A 17,146-nucleotide genomic window follows, 5' to 3' on the forward strand; every position below is an offset into this window, starting at 1 on the left:
TAAGTACCCTTAGTCCGATGTCTTCTTTGGACTTCCCCTCTCACTCTCTCCCTTCCCCCATCTTTGCCGGCATCATTGCTTACCTTCTCCCCACGAGGTTCCCCGTTTGCTCAGCTTCTCTTCTCTTCCATCAAGTTCGGCTCTACCGTCGGTCAGCTCCTCATCCGCCACTTTTGAAGTCATCAATCAAGTCGATCAACAAAACAAAGTTAGTTAAGTATACTTATAATTCTTTAATCCTAATATCATTAATTTTAAATGATTATTTTTTGTGTCAATTATTATTATGTTAAAAAAATAAACTTAATATGTAAACATTTAAAAATAATTTGTTAATATTTAAAAGTTTAATGTAAAATTTATTAGGATTAAACTAATAGTATTAGGGTTAACAGACTAAAAAGGTACTTTATAAAATTAAGAGATAAAATAAAATAATATGTAAGGTTAAAAACTAAATGTACATTTCAACCAATGAAGTTCGACTTTGTTTGTCCTTGTAACTAGGGAGAAGAGAAGAGAAGCGAAGCGAAGAGAATGCTATCGACTTCGAGAATTTTCCAGCAGGGCCTCAAACCACACAATAATTAAATTACAGCATACATATAAATAAATACAACGTCATTAGAAACTTAGATCAACTTATTATTCTTGAACTTGTATGTATATATATATATATATATATATTTTTGGGCAAAACATGTATATATAATTAGGTTGTAGATCATGTTGACATAGAATATAAGATGAATCATATTATTCTTGACTTGTATAAAGTGTAGCTTCTTATATATGCATTGTTTTATGCATCAAAGATAATGAGATAGAGATGAATGTAGAACCAGTTGGTCCCACATCGCCTACAATGTAAGATAAGCTGTTTTATATAAACACTTCAATAATCTTTGATGGCTGCCAAACTTGATAATAAAAGCTGATGTTTAAAGCAATGGTACAGTTAATTGTAATTGGTCGGGGTTAGTTGTTTTAAGTTTTAAAATATCAAAAATGTAATTCCAAAGAAGATAAAAAGATTACTTTTTTTTATTTAAGTATTTGCAAGAGAATAATGTGCAAAGAAAATATTTGAAAATACACACATAGATATAAGAAAAAAATGCACCTAGAAGAAATAGGGCCAAGAATTACTCTCCTCGATCTTAATTATAAGGTAAAGTGTTAAAATACAATTTGGTCCTAAATATAGAAAAAAGTGTAGCAGTTACTTTTTATTTCCACTATTGTCCCTCCTTAATTAAACTAAGTTGTCGAAAAACTTTAAATTTCTTTATATTTTTTAAATTAGCTGTTTGGAATGAGTAACTCATAGATAAGATCCGCATTTCTTTTATTCTTTTTACCAATTCTCCTTTATAGTGTAGCTAGGTTGATCAATTTGGACAAGGGAATTAGTTTATAATATCTTTTATTCTTTTTAAATTTCATGGTTTTTCATAGACTTTGTATAACACAAGCTCCATGAAGCTTCTATATATATTAAGATAGCGTATTGGCCTATTGCTATATTGAGTTAAATAATTTTGTGTTGGGTTCCATATTCAGGCAAAAGAAAGAACGTGTATGAATCAAGGCATGAATGAAGCTAGCTAGTAAAAGTTGTTTAACAGAAAGGCTAATACAAGACCATATATATCATCATATCAGGGAATATATTAAGTCCCACACATTGTTTTGAAATTTCATTGGACATCGCCTAATTACTAAAGTAAAGGGCATCATCATCAAGGACTTGAAGGCATTGAGGATATGTGAACTTAAAAAAATTATATAAAAAAGAAACGAAATACAGAAAGAGAAAATTGTCAAAATCAATCACAAATAATAAAAAAATAAAATAGAAAGATATAGTAAACTAAATAATAAAAAGTTAAAGAATTACACAATGACAACACGAGGCATTTCAAAATAGTGTTGGGCTTTAACTACAAAGTAGTGATTGAGAATTATAGAGAGAGAGAGGGAAAAAGATAATAGACATAAAAATAACACGTGGCACCATATGCAATTAATTTCTTTTTTTTTTTGCATGCATTTAATTTCATACATGTCACTTCGAATGCATCAACAAAGAAAACCAATTTAGAACTAAATGTGGAGGATCTTAAATATATATACTAGTAAATACAAACATACAAAACTTAATTAATATATAATGCATTAATTTCATGTTCAAATGTTAAAACTCGTGAATAATCCTATAAAATTAAAAGAGGTAACTTGTGCTCCATTCAAATAATCCCAAATTATATTATGTGATCATATATACGGCTAATGATTTGACAAAATCGCAAAAGCAAGGAAATTCAAATGGAAAAATGATAATTAAGGACCCCATATGATCATTAATTATAATTAAGGCTTTGAATTATTGAAATTTCAATAATGAACTATGATCCTTACTTGGAATTAAAAGATGAGTTTAAAATTAAGAAACAACACTATTAAAATTACTATTATGGGTTGACATAATTGTTAATCTCAATTGAGAAAACTAGGATTCACACTTAGGAATGAGATTAATAGTAATCCCAACTCATAACAATTGAGATCTTGGTTTTTATAAATAAGATTAACAATAGTCCTTACCTATGACAGTAATTTTAGTAGTATTTTTTCTTTATTTTCTAAGTAGTATACTTATATATGGACAAATATAAAAATTCACAAGTGATTGATTTCACATTCAGAAGTGATTTTAGTAAATTTTTAAGTGACTATCATATATTTATAAGTGATCTTTTGAAAGTTTTACACTAGTAAATTGTAGTTTCATACAAGAAAACAACCCATTATCAAGTGTGGTTCTTAATTTTTTCAACTAAGGTTAACAATAATATCAATTCACAATAGTAATTTCAGCCCTATCTTTTCTTAACTTTAAACTCAAATATTTTTATTTCAAATAAGGATCATGATTTATTATTGGGATTTTAATAATTTAAGGTCCTTAATTGTAATAAATGATCTTATATGATCCTTAATTATCCTTTTCCCAATTCAAATCCTTGTTTACAAAAGTCAAAGCTTTAATGGATTAGCCCAGTCCCCTATTTACATGGTCTGGGATGAGCACGGTTGAATTTTCCAGGTCATGCCTAGAACGAGATGGGATACAACGCAACCCTTTGGTTAACATGTCTCGCCCATTACTATTTTAACCGGTTTAATTAGAAAATCTTTTTAGACAGGTTATTTTAACAACCAGGGTAGATAATTCACATGGGAAATATTTTACATGTGCTATTAAACATATCCGTATGTGATTATATTTTTTGTGTTAATTCAATTTAGTAATTTTTGAGCTAAAAGGATTAAATATGAAAAACCCTCTTAAGAAACGAATATATATACATATTGAATTAAAAAAACACTTATTGCCTGCTGGTAATCTTCTGTAAATAAAAAGATAAGTAAAAAGAGGTATTTTAAAATACCTCAATACCTGCAAGACAGACACATATATTCATACGTGATACTGCTGCTTTGGGAAGGCAACTAGAGCCAGAAAAACACAGGTTGAGCCCACAGACTAGCCCATTTAACCCGCACAATTTGACGAGTGGGATTAAAGAAATTAGCCCATTTTTTAAAATGAGCTAGGTTAGCCCAACTCACAAAAATAGCGGACTAAAACGAGCTAGCCCGTGGGCTAAATGGGCCGGCCTGCGAGCTAGCATATTTTTTTAAAAAATAATTTTTTATTTTTTAATTACATTATATCTTTTTATAAATCTGCAATAATGATAATATTTCTTAAATATATAATTTATGACTTTCAAATATGTTCTTTACATTTGAAATATAATGTAAATCTTTTTTACAATTTACAAATAGAATTTTTGTTATAGTTTGTAAAGATAATTTGTTTTTTTATAGAAATGTTTTGAATATATATTATTTATTAATCTCATAAAATCTATTGATTGAAATTATGAATATGAATTTACTGAGAAAAATAATATGGGTTTATATTCAAATTTTTTTTCTTAGTGACAAAGATAGAACAACTAGGCGAGAAGATAATTGATAGTAAAAATCTAGCAAAATGAATTTACTTGGTTGAATTCTATGTTTATTTTATTTATTTACAAGTTTTTTAATTGCTAATTTCCTTTAAAATATGAAATAAATATATATATTTATATTATATAAATTTTAAATTATTAAAAAAAATTTGATAATTTTTTGCTTGCCAGCCTGCGGGTTGGCTAGCCTACTAGAAAATAGGTTGGGTTAGATTTTTTAACGTATTTTATCTGGCAGACTAGCCCAACCCAACCTGTGAAAATGCTAGCCCATGCGGGTTAGCCTGTGGGTTGGCCCGTAACTCGTTTACCCAGTACTAAAGGCAACGCATGCAATGGCAGAGGAGAGGTGGGACCAATAGTGGCTGTGGCCCTCATGATTTTTTAATTTTTTTTATATTATATAGGTATTATATATTTCCGACCCTTTTAAAATTTACGAAAACCTTATAATATATATATATATATATATATAAAATTAATTTCAACCTCTCTTATTCTTAAATCTTAGCTCTGCCGTGAATGCATGCATTATTAAACATTAAACATTTGCAATATCTCTACGTAGCTTAGGTCACAATATATCATATCACCTGTAATAGCCTGGCAATTTAAAGACAATTCATGCATGTTTATATACAATAATTTGCCTTTGTTCTTGCCAATGTTGAGCTTCTCTAGAAGCAAGGTCGGGGTCAAGAATTTTTATTAAAGAGAACTGAGATAACAAAGTATATATGATAATTAAAAAAATTATAAATATATATATATATATATATATCACTAATATAATATAAATATTTCAAAAAATACATTTATATTTAATTTACACATGTATAACAATATGTGTGTGTATATTTTTTATTAATTTTTTATGGTACAAAAATTATTAGTCATTATGTCTACAATAAATGTTTTAGCAATTTTCTTTTCAATATGAATTATCATTAAGTTGGTAAAAATTTTATTATCCCTATAAGCATTAAATCATTTAAATACATTATTAGAATCTAAAATTCTGTTAAAAGTAATAAACCATATTACTTGCTTATTGAATTTACTATTCACCTTTTTAATTAAAAATTGTAGTAAACAAATATATCAACAAATAATAATGCTCAATTGTCATAAAATCTTTATATCAATGAGATCAAATTATATCAGAATAAAAACTATTCATATCATAAATTTTAATAGCTTGATTATTTAAAAAAGTAATTTTTTTAGAAGAACATCTTCACCAAACTTCTTAACTTTTGAATAAGTAATTTTATGATAGATATCAAATACATAACATTCAATATATCTAGAGATTTTTGTTGTAATGCTTTACAAAGTTTGTTAATAATAATTCTCATAATTTCTTTTATCAAATAAAAAATAAAAGCAAAATAAAATGATATCCATACTTTAAGAGCATATGTAGAATTATCTTGTTTAAAATTAATAGATCCAATGACATCCATATTTTCAAGCTACTAAAATAGTTGTTTTATACACATGTAAAAAATTATGTATAGAATTACAATGAGGATTTTATTTAGTATTTCATAACTTTTATAATGTGTCAATTTAGAGAAGCTGAAAATATATAACTTCTATATTTTATTAAAAAAATTTAAAAGTTAGGGAGCTGTGGCCCCTGCAGTCTTCCCTCTCTTCACCCCTACTTGAAAGTAATGGAAGCTCATATATTAATGGTCAATCACGCTCATCTGGTTCATAAAACATGACCGTTAACGTAACAGAACATGTTTAACACAGAATCTCAATAATTTGACTGTATATTTGATATTAACACTTTTAATAAATTTGACAAATAATATACAAAGATATCGTCACCTCCCGTCAACACCATGGGCTTATCATTTTGGTCCTTCGCTACTGCAACGACATCTTCCAAATTAGACCTAGATCTAGGGTTTATCTTTTTCATTTTGAAAATAATATATTGGTCTTCCATATATTATAAATAAAAATACCATATTTCATGGACGTCATATATACTAAACATTTAAAACCCAATTGCTAGTATTAAAGGAAGCTGTTAATTAACTATTTAAAATATAATCTAAAGCTAAGAGGGACATGTGTGGATCATTTAGCATAGCAACCTTGATTCTAGCTTAATTTGATACTTATGTTTGATTATTCTGCTTTAGTTATTTTACTCCAAATAATGGTGATAGGTTTTAAACCTCATTTGGATGCATCTTCATGTATTCCAGACGTAACTCAGAATATAGTACAACAATGATAATGTTATATAAGCCTAGTATAAATGATTAATTAGTCACTAATATGCCTACTTACCCCAGAGGAATTGGGGCCACATTGCTACCAAGAAGACTCAAATTACTGTATATAAATGAGGTATGTACCTACTTCCTTCGTTCAAAAATATTTAACTGAATCTCACCTCCAATAAAGTAGTAACTTACTTTCAAACTAACCCTATTTTTTCATATTTACTTCTATTAAACACCCTAAATCACTACTAGAAAAACAGGATTTAGCAAGGGAAAAATCCCTTGCTAAATGCCCATATTCCCTCGCTAAATAGTATTTAGCGAGGGATTCCGGTCCTCACTAAATCCGTTGCAAAAAACGGGCTTACTAAATTTAACGAAAGATGACTATCTCCTCATTAAATGGCAAGAGATTTTGCGAGTTCCTATATCCCTCGCTAAATTTAGCGAGGGCTGAATCCCTCTCTAATTAGCGAGGGACATATCCCTATATCCCTTGCTAAAGCCCTTGCAAATCAGGATATAATCTTATCATTTAGCGAAGAAATAGTGATGGTTGAAATCCCTTGCTAAAACTTAGCGACGGAAACTATTCCTCACTAATCCGTCACTAATTGCGGTTAAAATTCACCATTTTAGTGAGATAAAAGCGACGGACCAATCCCTCGCTATTTTTTATAGCGAGGGTTTCTGCCTTCACCATTTCCTCGCTAAATTTGATTTTAGTGAGGGATTTATGTCCCTCACTAAATCCTTCGCTAAAACTATAAAATTTTTTAACATAATCCTCCAGTAATCCCTCACTAATTTAACTTAGCAAATTCTAAATTTTTAATATTTTGGTTCCTATATAACCACACAGCTTATCATCCATCCAAATTTTTAATCATAAACAATAATCACATTAATATAACAAAATTTAATACTATATCAATTATAGTCATAAAGTTCAAGCTAGTTCATACATAGAGAGTTATGCAAAATATAAAAAAAGTACACAGCAAGTTCAAAACACTTCATACATAAGTTATTTTGCACAATCATGATTAGAATCTTGTTGCCTAGAGAAATTAGAGCTATTGGCATTTTGCTATAGAGTTGAGACCCTTTCACCTAGAGTTTGAATAGCCCCAAATATGTCTTGCCGTATTGAAAGTCTCATATTTGACAATCTTTGATCCAATGCTTGGTTCATCTTTTCTTCAAGAACATGTTGTACCCTTTCCTCTACAGCACGGTTAATAGCTTCTTCAAATGCAGGCGTTTGAACAACATTATCTACAGTGGTAGATTGGGGAGCAACAGGAGATAGAGTATTGTTAATGTGGAGTATAGAGTTGCTAGCAAAGCCACATACTACAGTAGCATGTGATCCCAATCCATAAACTCTACCACTTTTTTTTTGTCCCCCGATAGCCTTCAACCATGCTTGAGCCACTTCTTTTGAAGGGAGAGAGGCTTGAGTTTGAAGAAAGTCATCATTTGTAACTTGTTGGGTTAGCTGTTCCCCTGCACATTCATTTTCAAGTCCTACAGTAGCATCACTATTTCCTTGTTGTCCATCTTCCTCCTTAATAATCTCTTCAGAAATTCTAGCAGCTTGTTGAATATTTTTTTTTTGAACGTCACCTAAAAAGTTCAAATGAATTAATAAATAATCAAAACATAAAGATATCATTTTAGTTTTCGAGAATCTAAACTTACATATGTGTTTTTTAATTTCTCATCAACCCATTGATTGTTTTTCTTTTTCTTATGTGTAGCCACATATAATTGGGACAACATCACTCTCTTTCCGGTGCTTTTTTGCTACAAATGTAATAATCATTGTTATAAAATTAGCATCAAATCATTAATAATGTAAAGAAATAGATTTTACAGCTATATAAATTAGAACTTATCAATTTTGCAGCATGTAAATATGTGGGAATAGATCCTCCTATATGAAGAGATGGATTTGCCAATCTATTGTTTGAATTGATTGTTGAAATCTTTTTGGATCTTGGGGTATTTCAATACCGCACAAGTTCATTCCAGTGAGCTCCACTTATCCAATTGGGAACATAATTTTCATTTTCCCTATGCTTTTTCCTTTCTTTACCAAGAATATCACTAAGTCGTTAAGACCCAATGGCTTTAAAAGCATATCTTATTGTCTTTGTTTCATTTTCCTCCCAATGATATAATCTCTAAATTAAAAGTAGCACATAAGCTTAGAAGTTATAGAAAATAGTCTAATAGTAGAGTAAGGAACAAAGAGCAAGCAATATAAGAATACACCAATACATGTACACAACATAGACAATGAAGAGAGAAAAGTAGCTGAAATATATCAAACTCAAGAGTTAAGCACTTATATTTGAATGTTAGTTTCACTTTATTTACAAAACAAAATAAACAAGAAAGCAAGAAATCTTTATATTCATCAAAATATTACATGCTAGAAATCTTTGAGACAAAAAAGAAGAGATTATATATGTTTGATGAAGTCATGATTTCAACTGCAACTTTCAGGTACTAGAGCAGATTTATTATGAGATGTTTGCAATACACTCCATCTACATGTACGAATGCTTAGTTTCCCTAACCCTGACCCTAACCCATCCACTATAATTTATTCATATATTTTGTCCTAACAAATCGCCTAGGCCACCTTGTGATTAGTTGTGAGAAAATAAGCTAAATATGGAACATTTTTTTTAAATAAGAAGCTATCAATGAGAAATTAGAGAATTATACTTTGTTTGCTATATTGAATTTTTTTAATAGTGCATTACAAATAATTAACCCTGCAATCATGTATATGATGAAAAATAAAAATCTGTCTATCTATTCTTTTATATATTTGGTAAATTTAAGGTGTTCATGAGTTCAGAAAATATTGTGTACTATTGTACAATTAACAAACGAGTCCCATCATTAGTTAATTGCCACAAAAACAACACAAGAAAATATCCGATCAATATTAGATAGCCAGGCCAGCATAATAGAGTGGAACTGTGCATATATAGAAAAGGGGGTTTTAAAAAGAAGGGGAGGGGTGTAAGGAAAGGACTCCTCTCCCTGTGTATGCGTGTGTGTTACGTTAGTTTTCTCTGGCTTCTTCAGTGACATGGCTAAAGCTTAAAAGGATGATTCACAATCCATGAGCACTTCTACTTGCTTTAGAAGCTTTGGGCTACTTTCATTTTTCATTTTTCTTGTTATAAACAAAGACGAAAGAACAGCCTGAGTGTTGTTTAAGTTAATTCATATCTTCTGCTAGTAAAGTTACAAGATGCTTTACAACAGAGCTTTATTTTTTTAGGCCTAAAATTTAAAGACCCCACCGACCTATTGAGCTAATAGATAAAATGGAATGAAAATGAAGAAGGGAGGATGTAGTATTACTACAAGAATGCACCATGTGTGTGTATAACAGAAAAGGACAATTAAAGCTAAATGGTCCTAAGGATTAGACTTATCCAGGTTTATCCATGGCAATTAAAGTCATCATTTATTAGAGCAAAGAAAAAGGACAAATAACAAAAAAGTAGGAAATTAAAAAAATTAGTAGAAACAAATATTATGGTCCCAAGGATTAGGTTTATCCATGTGCTATTTGATAGTTTTTTAAAGCTAAATGAGACAAGCCTTTAAGTTTAGTTTTAAATTTAACGGTGAGGGGCACACACAAGAACAAAGCTCATATATATGTGTGTGTATCAATCAGAACAAAAGCTTACGTGTGATTTATATATGTGTGTGTATACATATATTAGACTCTCACATAGATAAGAAAAATTAAGGGAGCATCCAACCACTTATCTGATCTAAATAATTCAAGGATTTTAAGATCATTTTTTTCTCTTCATATGAATGTTCCTTTCAGTTTTGATAACCAAATTCAGTCACCATTGATCAAATAATAGTGAATAACCATAAGTAAATGTCAGCAAACTTTCAAAGTCATAAAAATGAAGAATTAACATACTTTTAGTTCGTCAAGCCATTGGTCTCTAACATGATGAGATGGAATGGAAGTCCAAGTAGGCCATACACCTGAGAATGATTTTTTAAATATTCTAGTGATATCATGAATTGCATCATGTGGGGATAACCTGCAAAATAAAATGCTTTTAAGTTACATTTTTGAAAATAAATCTAGAATAAGGATTGAAATTTTTATAAACATACGAATCCCCTTTCCCAACAACACATAAGTATGGTTGAACACTTCTAGCATGTGTGTTCACAACTTCTTCTGAATACTTTTGGCTACATGGTGTGCTAGAATTATCTTCACTCCTTTCAGCATGTCTACATCCTCTACCTCCTAATATTCCTCTTCGACCTCTTCCTCTAGGCATTGCTATAGAAAAGAGTTCATAAGCTATTAGTAACATGTAAGCAAATTAAAAAGTTAATTATACCATGTGAAAAAAATAAACAAAATAATGCAATAAATAAACATTGGCAAATAGATTTAATACTAATAAGCTTACTAAATTATGCCAAAAAATATACTTTATTAGTTTGATTCTCTATCTTCCTCCTCATATTGGATATTTTCATCATTTTCCTCTTCACTATCTTCTTCTTGAGTCTCAAATTCAAATTCTTCTGTGTCTTCACAACTTAAATGCCGTTGATCATCAATTATTTCACAATTAAGATCTTGAACATCCACAAGTTCCTCTTCATGTTCAATTTCTACACTCAAATGATCAAGCCTATCATTTTCAGGAATTATGATAACTACTCTATTAATGATCTCCCCATAAATATGGAGGATGATATTAATCCTTACAAACTTGCTAGTTAATATCTGAAGATTGAATTGCAAAAAAAAAAAAATTATGTATCATGAGGGAATAAAATGTAAAAATTGACCCCAACTTATTTAAAGAGAAGATGGAATCATGTGTCATTGAGCTTACCTCCTTTAGCTCAACCCTAAGTGCCTCAATAAATATAATTCAATTCAAAATCACCTATATCATATACTATTCAAAATATAATTAATTATAGAGCTTTCAAATAATCTAATAAATCATATAATTTTCACAAAAAAATTTTCTCTCCCCTCCTAAAGGATACAAGATATAAATAATAAAATTAGCCTAGCTATATAATGGCCATACAATGAGAAGCACCATAACAATGTATATTGTCAACCGACTCTATGCAATGCACCACACATAATAAATACATATTAAATTCACACAAATAATAGTTTCAAATAAAAGTTTAAATAAGTGTTACTAAAATATAGGCTCGAAACATGATGCTCTGATACCAATATGTAACACCCTCAAAACTTACAGACCGATTTTTCACAAATTATTAAAACCATTATCATGGTAGAAAATTTTCTTACCATAATACATCCAAGACATAACGTAAGTCTTAAAATATCCAAAAAGGCAATTAAAACCATGAGGGACAGACATAATCCTCTTGGTCATATAAATACTTTTAATAAAAAGGATTAGAGTTTACATGCTTCACAAAGAAGATATGTCCTAAGTTGGCACAAGATACATTGTATAATCCAAAATAAGAGGCAACGTAAAAGATGGTGTCTCATACACCATAGTTACACCTCTGGTGCTTTCTCGGCCGGACTCGATCCTGTAAAAATATTAACCACGGGGAATGAGACTTAAAAGTCCCAGTAACCAAAAATTAATATGTAATGATGCATGCGGTTGTAACTAATCATGCGATTGCTAAGTGGGCACACAAAACATTTAACCGAACAATATTTTCAAACAAACCGAACAAGTATTTAATTGCATGACTGCACCTTATATCCTCCTTTCACCATGCTCGGACGCCAAATCACCCGGCCAAAGGTGAGTTGGACCAAGCGACACGCCACTCATTGGGTCCAATGAGGGCTTACCACGTGGTAATAATTAACCGAACAGAAATTCCCATTAACACCATACATTAAAATACCCTGACAAGTCATGCATCATTCAAATATCTAAACAGGAATATATCCGAACAATAATATCTCATCATGATAAATAAAAATAAATTTTTGACCCACTTGGCAATAATTTCAAACAAGTATATAACAGTATTTATTTTCAATAATTCATAATTTTTCCAAACAACAAGTCAACACATAATCATTCACAAACACACTCATCACAACACATTAATAATGGTTACCTTGTGTCTTGAATAACAAGTTCCCCTTCACAACTCCTTTTTCACCACTATCTTTGTCAATATAATCTACATAATTATTTCACAATACTATATATTAATTTTACATTAAAATAAATAACTCTAATTTAAAGAATTAGAAAGTCTTAGATCTATAATCCATATTAATACTAATTTAAGATTTATGCCTCATTTAACTTCCCAAATTCTTTTTCTAAAATTCTCGTACCCTAATAAACTATTTTTTTAATCCTTAAATCACTTCTCATATCACAATTTCATCCTTCTATATTTTAAAAATTCGTCCAAAAATAAATTAAAAATTTTAGAATTATTCTGAAGCCTCAAATCACCTTTCTATAACCTCAAAAATACCTATTCATACTTAAATAAATATTTAATAATCATAGGTTTATCCCTACATCTCAGATTCCACATAAATTCAACCATATAGATCTAGATTTTAACTCAAAAATTCTTAAACATGAGTTTCAACCTCAAAAAAATATTCTATAATATTTATTATATCCCTAAGAGTTTTAACCTATATTTTTAATCCATCATATCATCAGATTAACTATCATATAGAAAAATTCTAATCAGAATATTTACTCTATCCTACAAAATAATCATATCACTAGAAAGCTAATATTATTTAGAAAATAACTATAAAATTAATTTTGTAATTAAATAAATTTTTAAATGCTAATCTAAACAGGAAAGTTAGAACATACCTGAAGAAAAAGAAAATAATCCCCCCTTGCGAGAAAACGCCGAGCAACGTGAGAGGAAGAGAGAAAAATAATATAAAAACGGGATTGTGGTCTCAAAATTATATTAAAAAAACTATAGATTTGAATTTAATTATTCAAACCTTTGGGCCATTACTTGTAATTTTCACAAATTGCATCTTGGGCCCTTAATTGCAATTTTCACAAATTGCAATAAAAAATTCTTCATGCTTCCTCCACAATGCACCTCCTCTTTTTATACATGAGGAGGTGTCTTTCATTCCCACATCTAACCGATGTGGGACTAAACCCCCTCCCCCTTTTTTTTTACTTTCTTTTCTTTTCTTTTTTTTTTAACTCACACTCACACATTAATAATATTTTTTTTTAAATCTTAAAATTATATCTTAACAAAATATTTCTTATATAATTTTAAATTTAAGTTTTTAATTCATAATTAAATGCCTAACCATATTATTATTTTCAAATAATATAAATTTCTATTATTATCATCATTTTAAAAAAAACTTAAATTTCATAAATTTTTTTATCTAAAAATTAGGATGTTACATCTCTCATTTTAGAGTGGTATAAAAATGCCTCGCTAATTTTCTCACTAATTATCTTATTTTAGAGAGGAATTGATAATCTCTCACTATTTTTCATCACTAATTTTTAGGCAAGCTATGAAATAAATATTCCTCGCTAATTTTCTCACCAATTAAATATTTTAGAGAGGAATAGACAATCCATCACTAAATTCTCTCGCTAATTTATATTTTTCTAATAATAAATAAATATAAAGTCATTATTAATAGGGGTATTTTTGAAAAAAAGTACACCTCAAAAGACTAAAAATACCTTATATTTTTTAACATCCAATTTCTCAAAAAATATTTTACATTTTTGAATGGAGGGAGTACATTTTAAGTAGAAGCTAGGTAAGTTCCTCCACAAAAAAAAAAAAAAATTATTTTACTCAAGTATAAATGATTTCCAATATTTAGCCATATTAGTTCTAATGCCCCCATGAAATGTATTTATATGTATTTAAAACATGAAGACATCCATAGGAAATCTCCCAACTAGGGCATAGCTTTGTTTTAAATATAAGCTATGAGCTGTCTTACTAGCGAGCAGCAAATTAAAGTCTTTTAATTATGATCTGTCTTTAATAAAAAAGACTTTGAATATACCTAATATTATTTTACTCATTTTAAATGAAAATGAGAGGTATTTTGAAATACCTCATATAGTCATTTGTGTTTTTTATCTACAACTTTCTATTTTAATTTTTCGTTTCCCAGTTTTGATTTGTTTTGTAATTATTTAATTATTATTATATTATTTTTTCTATATTTTTCATGATTTCCAATTGTTTTTGGGACAATATTCTCTCTGTATTTCTTTTTCTTTCCTTTTTTTTTTTAAAAAAAATTCAAGTCCACATGTCCTCATCAATGCCTTCAAGTCCTCGATGATGATGCCCTTTATTAATAGGGCGATTTGTTATGAAATTTCAAAACTTTATATACATTAATTTGCATTAGTTTCCAGACAATGAGGGACTTTCTCTTTATAAGATCTTTTACTAGCTAGCTTCATTCATGGATTAATTCATTCACGTCCTTTCTTTTGCTTGAATTTCTAACCAATTACAAAATTATTTAACTCAATATCCCAATGGGCCAATACTTTGGCTATCTTAATGCATTGAACTTTGATAGATCTGTGTTAAGAAAAGTCTATGAAAAAACCGTGAAATTATAAAAAGAGCAAATGATATTGTACACTAATTCCCATGTCCAAATTGATCAAACTACACTATATAAAGGAGAATCAGTAAAAAGAATAAAAGAAATGTAGAACCTATCTATGAGTGCGTTTAGATTAATATAGATTTTAATTTGGATCAGGGTCAGATCAAATCCCTCATTTGAATAAATAAAATTAAATTCATGGATTTTAATTTGATTTTATCATTGGCGTCTTGGATTTATTTATCTTTAAAAAATTAAGATATATACCAATATCCTATCAGTATCTTTAAAATTTTAGTTAAACTTAAAATTTGAAATTTGAAATTTGAAATTGAAATTGAATTTGAATTATTAACTTGAGATATATAATTCCTTCTTTCTCCCTCTTCCTTTTCTTTCCCCTCTTTTCCTGTCTATTTTCTCTCCTTCTTTCATATCACATATACAGATATACATATGCATGCATACATATACATATACTATAAAACAGTAGTTGTAGTTTTTGAAATGTGAGAATAAGAATAATTAGGAAAAAGGTGATGGTCTAAGCAGGCAGGGACTTTACAATGGGAGGTGTTACTATTACAGTCGCCGCTGCTCTGGAAAGCCCGTATTGATATTAAATCATAAGTCGTCCCTCATATAATTTCAATAGCAGATACGAAATTATTTATTATTTATTATTATGAAACCTGCTTATTCAAGCATCACCCTAATGCCCCTACTGAGGTCACAAGCTAGCGTCACCTAGCTCGGCGATCTCTCTCAATCTCTTGTGCTTTACAAACCCTAATTTGCCACTCATTCCTTGTGGTGTGGAGCTTTACAAACCTTAATATATATATATATATATATATGAGCTTGTATTACTGCAAGGGAAGCTCCACATCGGCAAGAACACAGGCAAATTAGTGTATATAAACATGAAAGTATTATGCAAAAATTGCCAGGCAATTATCAGGAGATATGTGGTCATGTAACCTAAGCAACGCATAAATGGATGGCGCAGAGCAGCGATCAATGGTTCATTGTTCGTCTTGCAGGTACGAGGTATTTCAAAAAACCTCATTTTTTCTAATGAGTTAAAATAGAAACTGGTTTCAAAAGCTGTGGTAGAGCTAGAACCCATAGCTACCCCTTTTTTTAGGAAGAATATTACATATAATCATGTGAACTTATACTTATTATTATTAAAATTATATAGAATTAATATATTTGTATAAATATTTAAATTATGAGAAAGGAATATATGTATGAGATTGAATAAATTATACGCTTTCTTTTTGTTTTTGATGGGAAGTTTTATTATAAATTAATATTGTAAAACATTTGACCTCTTTTTTTCTAATCAGTTAAAATAGAAACTGGTCTCAGAAGCAGTGCTCGAGCTAGAACCCATAGCTACCCCCAAGGGGGAGTTTTTTTTTTTTTGGAAGAATGTTACATATATTCATGTGAACTTATACTTATTAATATTAAAATTACATAGAATTAATATATTTGTATAAATATTTAAATTATGAGAAAGGAATATGTGTATGAGATTGAATAAATTATATACTTTCTTTTTTGTTTTTGATGGGAAGTTTTATTATAAATTAATATTGTAAAAAATTATCAGGAGATATGTGGTCATGTAACCTAAGCAACGCATAAATGGATGGTGCATGCGTTAACTTTCCAGAGCAGCGATCAATGGTTCATTGTTCGTCTTGCAGGTACGAGGTATTTCAAAAGACCTCATTTTTTCTAATGAGTTAAAATAGAAACTGGTCTCAAAAGCTGTGGTAGAGCTAGAACCCATAGCTATCCCTTTTTTTTTAGGAAGAATATTACATATAATCATGTGAACTTATACTTATTATTATTAAAATTATATAGAATTAATATATTTGTATAAATATTTAAATTATGAGAAAGGAATATATGTATGAGATTGAATAAATTATATACTTTCTTTTTTGTTTTTGATGGGAAGTTTTATTATAAATTAATATTGTAAAAAATTTGACCTCGTTTTTTCTAATCAGTTAAAATAGAAACTGGTCTCAAAAGTAGTGGTAGAGCTAGAACCCATAGCTACCCCGGGGGGGGGGGGGAGCTTTTTTTTTTTTTGAAGAATGTTATGTATAATCATGTAAACTTATACTTAGTAATATTAAAATTACATAGAATTAATATATTTGTATAAATATTTAAAT

The 17,146-nt window shown here is 29.2% G+C and overlaps 1 long non-coding RNA gene across 1 annotated transcript; it reads right to left on the reverse strand.

Annotated features, from left to right (window-relative positions):
- Positions 1 to 11,738: 11,738 nt before the first annotated feature.
- Positions 11,739 to 13,520, reverse strand: LOC129290386 (uncharacterized). The gene is made up of 3 exons (XR_008588340.1): positions 13,189 to 13,520; positions 12,458 to 12,523; positions 11,739 to 11,908 (listed from the first exon to the last, which is right to left on the reverse strand). It is a non-coding gene; the product is annotated as an uncharacterized LOC129290386 (long non-coding RNA).
- Positions 13,521 to 17,146: the final 3,626 nt, after the last annotated feature.

The sequence above is a fragment of the Prosopis cineraria genome, unplaced genomic scaffold (genome assembly GCF_029017545.1).
Source record: "Prosopis cineraria cultivar Desert tree isolate PC_DT_omini unplaced genomic scaffold, ASM2901754v1 PC13, whole genome shotgun sequence".
Taxonomy (NCBI): domain Eukaryota; kingdom Viridiplantae; phylum Streptophyta; class Magnoliopsida; order Fabales; family Fabaceae; genus Prosopis; species Prosopis cineraria.